The sequence below is a fragment of the Triticum urartu genome, chromosome 1 (assembly GCF_003073215.2).
Source record: "Triticum urartu cultivar G1812 chromosome 1, Tu2.1, whole genome shotgun sequence".
NCBI lineage: Eukaryota > Viridiplantae > Streptophyta > Magnoliopsida > Poales > Poaceae > Triticum > Triticum urartu.
The window spans coordinates 203814169-203822727 of NC_053022.1; the positions used below are offsets into that span (position 1 = coordinate 203814169).

At 42.7% G+C, this 8559-nt stretch overlaps 1 pseudogene; it reads left to right on the forward strand.

Moving 5' to 3' along the window:
* The first annotated feature begins 515 nt into the window (after positions 1 to 515).
* LOC125532808 lies at positions 516 to 5268 on the forward strand (annotated as a pseudogene).
* The last annotated feature ends 3291 nt before the right edge of the window (positions 5269 to 8559 follow it).

The following is an 8559-nucleotide window of genomic DNA, read 5'->3' on the forward strand; positions in this document are numbered from 1 at the left end:
CTCTTTGTATACCAACCACCGACACCACGGTTGAGCATGATTCTGCTCCCATTTGGAAGTTACATGAGCTTCGGTTGGTAAGTGAGGTGAGCTTGAGTTGTTATCCACATATATGCTTCTAGTACTATAGGGTTTTTGGAGAACTAACCATGGCAGGTGAAGAAAACGAGTATGATGTTGAAGGAAATGGGCATCTCAATCAGCCCGTCACACGGTTTCACTTCAACGCATTACATGATCATCTACGCCGAGAGTTCAGAAATAGCCTTGACCCAATTGAAGAGAAGCAAGACAAGTTGTCGAGAGATTTGCAGCAACTTATGGGTAATGTTGATGAGCAACTCACTCAGAACATGGCAGCCATGAGGACTGGTATTGTTGCTGATATTGTGTGAGAGCTTCGTCAGAACCAAGAAGATGCAAGTGTCCATGGTGAAGAACAAAATGTAACTGATGGGGAAGGTGCTGCCTCCAATGCACAAGCTAGAAGAAACCGTGCTCCTGCTCCCCATGCCATGAGACCTCCCGGTCCCGGACGTGGAAATGATCATGGTAATGGACGTGGTCATCATGAAGTTGCTGCTGGTCGTGGTCTTAGAGGAGGCCACCGAAGAGCAAATCTACACCATGAAGGTAGTGGAGATGAGTTTGATGAAGATGAAGAAGGCTTGCACCAGAATGACAGATTTCATCATCGTAGAAACTATGGTCGTGGATGGCAGGAGGAGGAGAGGTTTGGAAAGCTGAAGTTTACCATGCCCAATTTTGATGGTGGATCTGATCCAGAAAGTTATCTCACATGGGAATTGAAAGTTGACAAGATTTTCTACATGCACAACTACTTTGAAGAGAAGAAATTAGCAATGGCCTCACTTGAGTTTGAAGACTATGCTCTAATTTGGTGGGAGCAAGTTCAGATTCAGCGAGAAGAAGTAGGAGAGCCTGCTATTGCTACATGGACAGAAATGAAAAGAAAGATGAGGGCAAGATTTTTCCCAAGGCATTATAGACGTGAAATCTTTGATAAGCTCCAGAATTTGAGGCAAGGAAAGTTATCAGTTGAGGAGTATCATAAGGAGATGGAGAAGGTAATGATAAGAGCCAACATACATGAAGATGAGGAGCAGTCCATGGCAAGGTTCCTTTATGGGCTGAATCCTAATGTTAAACGAGTGGTTGATTTGCAGCCATATCGTAATGTAGTAGAGCTAGTACATCTTGCTTCTAAGGCTGAACGTCAATTGCAAGAAGACTCGAAGCAAAACAGAACTACGTCCTTCACAGCTCGAGCTACATCAAGTGGGAGTAAGTTTATACCTCAATTCAATGTTGGTCGAGGTATTATGACTAGTTCTGGTGGTGGAAATCAGCCCCATGCACGTGCAGCCACGAGCAGAAAGGATGCATCAAATTTGAAGGAGAAGATCAAATTTGCAGCTCCTAGTTCATCCTCCATTGGCTCCACGGGGAAAACTAGTGAGATAGAGTGCTTTACATGTAAGGGACGTGGCCACATGAAGAAGGATTGTCCCAACAAGCGTACCATGCTGATCACCGAGAATGGAGAATATGAGTCTTGTAGTGAACCTGAAGAAGAAACTGAAGATGGTATTGGTTCAGATGGTGATGCGCAAACCTATTGTGATTATGAGCAAGGTGCCTCTCTTGTTGTCACTAAAGTTTTGAGTGTGCAGATCAAAGAAGCTGAGAATGGACAACGACACAATCTGTTTCAAACAAGAGCCAAAGTGCAAGACAAGGTATGCAAGGTAATTGTTGATGGTGGGAGTTGTCACAATCTTGCAAGCAAAGAAATGTGTGATAAGCTTGGGCTGAAGCTGCTACAACACCCTCATCCATATCATATACAATGGTTGAGTGAATGTGGAGAGATTAAGATCACACACATGGTACAGGTGCAATTCAAGATTGGAGATTATAATGACACCGTTGAGTGTGATGTGGTGCCAATGAAGGTGTGTCACTTGCTGTTGTGCAGACCGTGGCAATATGATCATTCAGCTCACCATTGTGGCAGAACCAATCAATACACCATCAAGTGGAGAGGAAACTACTTGGTGCTTAGACCCATGACACCCCAACAAATCATGGCTGAGCACTTGCAGAAAGTTTCTGAAGTAAAAATAGTGAGTAAGAAAGAGGGAGAGAAAAAGAGCGAGAGAGAGATCCACAAATCGGTGAGTGAGCGCCACAAGCCAAATCTGAGAGAGAAGAATAAAAGAGAGGGAGAGAACTTAGTAATGTTAGCCACCAAATCAGAACTGAGAGATGTGAGGCTCAACCCAAATCAAGTGGTCGTTGTACTTGTGTACAAAGATGCTTTGCTTTCAGCTAACGACTTAACATGTCTCCCTAGTGCTGTTTGTGATGTCTTGCAGGAATTCGAGGATGTTTTTCCGGAAGAAGTACCCGCTGGTATACCTCCCTTGCGTGGCATAGAACATCAGATTGACCTCATTCCAGGAGCATCACTTCCGAATCGACCTCCCTACCACACTAATCCTGAAGAAACAAAGGAGATACAAAGGCAGGTACAAGAACTTTTAGATAAAGGTTATGTGCGTGAAAGATTAAGTCCTTGTGCTGTACCTGTGATTTTGGTGCCCAAGAAAGATGACACATGGCAATTGGTAATGGATTGTAGGCCTATCAATATTATAACTGTTAGGTATCGTCATCCTATTCCTAGGTTAGATGATATGCTCGATGAATTGAGTGGCTCTACTGTTTTCTCTAAAATTGATTTGAGGAGTGGATACCATCAGATTAGGATGAAAGAAGGAGATGAATGGAAAACTGCTTTCAAAACAAAATTCGGGTTGTATGAGTGGTTAGTCATGCCTTTTGCATTAACTAATGCACCAAGTACATTCATGAGATTGATGAACCATGTTTTGAGAGCTTACATTGGAAAATTTGTTGTTGTGTACTTTGATGACATCCTAATCTATAGCAGATCAATTGAGGAACATATTGAACATCTAAAACAAGTGCTGAATGTGCTAAGGACAGAAAAACTATATGCTAACGTTGAGAAGTGCTCCTTTTGCACAAACAAGGTTGTTTTTCTTGGCTATGTCGTTTCAGGACAGGTAATTGAAGTGGATGAATCTAAGGTGGAAGCAATCAAGAATTGGCCAACTCCAATGAATGTAAGCCAGGTGAGAAGTTTTCATGGCCTTGCTGGTTTCTACCGGAGGTTTGTGAAAGATTTTAGTACAATTGTTGCACCTTTGAATGAATTGACAAAGAAAGGAATTCCCTTTAAATGGGGTGCACCACAAGAAGAAGCATTTCTTGAGCTTAAGAAACAATTAACTGAAGCACCTTTGCTGATTCTACCTGATTTCACTAAAACTTTTGAGATAGAATGTGATGCTAGTGGAATAGGTGTTGGAGGTGTGTTAATGCAAGAATGAAAACCAATAGCATATTTTAGTGAGAAGCTGAGTGGTGCACAACTGAATTATTCTGTTTATGATAAGGAGTTGTATGCCTTGGTTAGAGTGCTTGAAACTTGGCAACACTACTTATGGCCTAAAGAGTTTATTGTACATTCTGATCATGAGGCCTTGAAACATTTGAAAGGCCAAGCTAAACTTAATCGTAGGCATGCTAAATGGGTAGAATTCATTGAAACTTTCCCATATGTTGTGAAGTATAAGAAAGGAAGGGAAAACATGGTTGCTGATGCTTTGTCCCATAGGCATGTTCTTTTGACACAATTAGAAGTGAAGGTACCAGGACTTGAAGAGCTTAAAAGAACTGTATTGCACTGATCATATATTTTCAGAACCATATGCAAAATGTAAAGATGGGAAAGGTTGGGATAAATACCATGTGCATGATGGGTTCCTTTTTAGGGCTAACAAGTTATGTGTTCCAGATTCGTCCGTTAGGCCTTTGTTGTTGCAGGAATCACATGCAGGAGGATTAATGGGACACTTTGGTCGTGAGAAAACTTATGACCTGTTGGCCGATCACTTTTATTGGCCAAAGATGAGCAAGGACGTTGAGAGATTTGTGCAGCAATGCATCATATGCCACAAAGCTAAGTCTAAACTGAACTCCCATGGTTTATATACTCCCCTGCCTGTTCCAAATGCTCCTTGGTAAGATATTAGCATGGATTTTGTTTTAGGACTGCCTAGGACTAAGAGGGGGAGGGATTCAGTTTCTATTGTGGTTGATAGGTTCTCAAAAATGGCACACTTCATTCCATGCCACAAGAACGACGATGCTTCACATGTTGCTGGTTTGTTTTTTAGGGATGTTGTTCGCTTGCATGGAATGCCAAGGACTATTGTTTCAGATCGAGATGTGAAGTTCATGAGCTACTTTTGGAAAACATTGTGGGCAAAATTAGGAACCAAGTTGCTGTTTTCAACAACGTGTCACCCCCAAACTGATGGGCAAACAGAGGTAGTGAACCGCACACTCTCAGTCTTGCTGCGTACAATGATCAAGAAGAATTTGAAGGAGTGGGAAGAGTGTTTGCCGCACGTGGAGTTTGCTTACAATCGGGCAGTTCACTCTACCACAAACATGTGCCCGTTTGAGGTGGTATATGGATTTAAACCACTTGCACCAATTGACGTGCTGCCACTTCCATTGCAAGAGAGATGTAACATGGAGGCTTCCAAGCGTGCTGCATATGTGAAGAAGATTCATGAGAAGACCAGAGAAGAGATAGAAAGGAAGTCCAAGTACTATGCTGCTAAGGCAAACAAAAATCGCAAGAAGGTAACTTTTGAGCCCGGAGATCTAGTTTGGATACATTTGTGCAAAGATCGGTTCCCAAAGAAGCGCAAATCCAAGCTAATGCCTCGTGGAGATGGACCGTTCAAAGTCTTGGCCAAGATTAATGACAATGCTTACAAAATCGAGCTTCCTGAAGACTATGCTGTGAGTCCAACTTTCAACGTTGCTGATTTGTCTCCATGCTTCGATCAAGAGGGTCAAGAGTCGAGGACGACTCCTTTTGAAGAGGGGGAGGATGATGAGGACATCCCAGGTTCACCTCATTTATCATCTTCTCCTGATGATAAATCTCAGCCATCAAGTGAAGCTTCTACAAAGAAGATCTATTTGGGTCCCATGACAAGGAGCCGTGCCAAACAAATGACCATGAGAACTTTATACTGCCTAAATCTCGTGTGCTGATTTTACTTAGGTACAATGTCGAGGACAACCAACAACATTCAGCACATGAAGAACCAAGTTTTGGAGCCCATTCGACAAGTTTAAAGAGAACAAGTTTCAACTCTGATGAAAGCCTTGTTTTGGTGACAAGGACAACTAGTTACACCGCAAGGAAGAATAGCAAGCCATCTCAACACTCTATTGTTACATGTGCAGTTCCAGAATTCGTCCCAGAACTTGCTGAATCATGCAACACAAATATATGAGCATCTAGCATGTGTGGGAGTACAAAATGGAGAGCATATGAAGTCTACTTTCAGGAAAATCAAACGGTGCATCATATGGAGTCCTGAGTCAAAGGATATGAGAGTTCCAATGCAAGCTGTCCAGGGCATTAATTGCTGCGCGAGGCTCCATGAGTTTGCTCCCTTGACCAGCTGGTTAGCACGAATTTGAGCCCCTCTTTTGGCCTGGTTTCACACCTAAACTAGGAGGGTTGTTCCTAGTATAAATACTCCTTCCCCCACTTCAGCCACAACTCTTTGGCAATTTGATTTCAGCATAGGTTAGCTAAGTGCAACCAGAATATTGTTTGAGGGTTCACTTCCTCCTTAGCTCTTGTAATCTTGCCTTGTGAGAGGGTAAACTCACTTTGTGATTTTACAAGAGCAGCCGTTGAGGCGGCGACCAGTTCGTGCTTCCAACTTCGTGCGTGGTTGCGTGGATTGGAACTAAGAGTGTGGTTGGGCGAATACTTGTCGCTGGTTGTTGCATTTGCAATAGTTAGCTTCGGTCTCGTCAGGTTGCACTATTTATCCTTTACCCGACAGCGTTGTTGGTTGGGATCGAGGGTTTCCTTCATACCCTTCAGGTGGCGTTGATTCGCAACATAGAGCCGATCCTCCGTGAAGATTGGGCAACCCCGTATCATCATGGTTTGGGGGTTCTCAAAAGAGAAGGATATCACCTTGAAAGCATGTTCTTGTGCGTCCTTCACAATGCCGAAGTACAAGCAAGTGTGATGTAGAATCATCGTGGTAGAAGGTGGTTCGCTCTCAAGAGCTCGGATTGTCAACTCACGTGACATGGAAGTTGACATGAAGTCCAAGTATCCTACACATGCACACAACAAAATAAAAAACGTATGTGCATGGTAGATAAACACACATCGATCATGATGGTTCTCTTCTCTTGCACATAACCATTAGAAGCATAAGTACGTGAAGAATATGATGCAACAATGGCAATATTCATGGCACTAGGTATATGGTGCAAAGAGGTAAGACAAGCATGCTTCACAAGGAATATGTCAAAATCTCCAATTATATGTGAGAATGCTATGGGGGCAAACTCATTATCAAGACTAAGGGCATTGTTGCACTCAATACATGTCAAATCATTTAGCATGAGAGAGGCAACACATGGAGATAAATGACAAGAAGCAATAACAATCATGTGCAAAGCATGGTAATGGTTGTCATCAACCGCATGAAAGGAGCAAGTATGAATCATTGGTGATGCAACAAGGCAAGCAAGCATAGTAATCAAGTCGTGCAAGATAGTGGAGCGAAGATGCAACACACTAGAGTAAATCATGGGAATCATGTCATGTGAGCAAAATAATAAGCATAGGCAATGCACATGGCATATCGCAAGCACGAACACAAAGCAAGATGAAAGTATCATCATAGGTATGGGGCACAAAGCAATCATGGCAATAACAAACAATATCTCCACCACGCTTGCAAATACACATACAAGTATGAGAATCGATCATCATGTGTAAAGCAAAGCATGGGTCACAAATGCATGGCAAAAGCATAGGAATAAGCATATCATGCAAAGTGAACATGGAAAGATGGGCATATGATATGTAATGGACAATAACCCATAACCATGTGAGAGACAAGTAGAAAAGATGCGCGTAGTCGTTGCGTGAAGAGAACGGTGGTAAGGATAGTCCACGGGATCCCAAATCATCGTTGCTCTCAAGAGCTCGTTTCGTCAACTCTTGGGATTGAGAGGTTGATGAGTATGCGTGAGTACCTACACAAAACAAAGATAAAGGGAAAATTGTGTGTGCGTGGTAGATGTACACATCATCCATCATGATGTGTATGTGCATGTGAGAGTTAGCACAAGATAAGCATCGCTCAAAGAAATTTGATGCATGGTATAAGAACATGTCATCCATCATGAAAGAATAGTTATTGTGTATGACACGATGGGGATGCTAATTGAGCATACAAGTATAAGGATCATGCAATGGATGGAATGAATCAAAATCTCCTAAAATGTATGAGGAAACTATGGGGGTCTCCTCATGTGAAATATTTGAAACATCATACGGAGAAAATGGACAATATCCAAAACAATGCATATCCGAAGCTAGGTGGTCATGGCATGGCATATGAGATAAAGGATGCAAAGGGAGCATATCAATATCGTCACAAGAAAAACAAATGCCGATAACCATGGGCTTGTCATCTATGGCAGAAGTGCAAATTGGGTTAATCTTAATGGCATATGCATATTCACTATGAAGAGATTGCAAATATGACATGTGGTCGATCTCATGCATAGCATATGACAAGTCAAGCGGTTTGGCAAACATGATGTGACCGAGAGAATTGTCACAAGAAATCCTATGTAACATGGCATCGCAACTAAGAGACTCCACATGGCAGTCATCATACTCATCATAAATGGGTAAATCATCGCATGGGGAAATCATACTAGCATGAAGCATGTCAATAGGGGGATCAACGTCATGAAAGCAATCAATGTCAAGAATGTCCACTAGTGGGACTAGAGCATCACCGTCACCTATGTTACCATTTTCATTCCACTCAAGTGGTGAAGGTGAGGTGGGAAAGACCAAATGGTTGTCATCTTCATCTTGATGGAACCATGTGGGGGGTGCATCATATTCCACCATGGCCATCGTCTTGTCCAAGGGGAGGACGAAGTCATCACGAATCGGCGCATCATCATATAAGGGACCTAGCACCAAATGAGAAGGCACAATAGAGGTAGAGGTCAAGTCGTTAGTTTTGAAAGTGGCCTCACATGACCTATCAACTATCTCACTCTCTCTATGTGGTGGTTCACTCACTCCCTCAAAATAGGTGCACTCAAACTCACATATGGTGGAGTCACTCATCTCACTCAAGTGGTGGGGGTTGTGGCTCTCCTCACATGGGAATTGTGGCAACACATATATATGGCTAGTGGTGAAGTCACTCTCACTCTCAATATGGTGGCACAAGTCACTCAAGTCATCATACGTCGACGTGGTAGAAGGGAAAATCCCATGCTCAACCATCTCGTTGTTGTCGCCGTGGATGAAGGCCAAAGATGGCACATCATCACTCTCGCCTCTAAGATGGATGCATC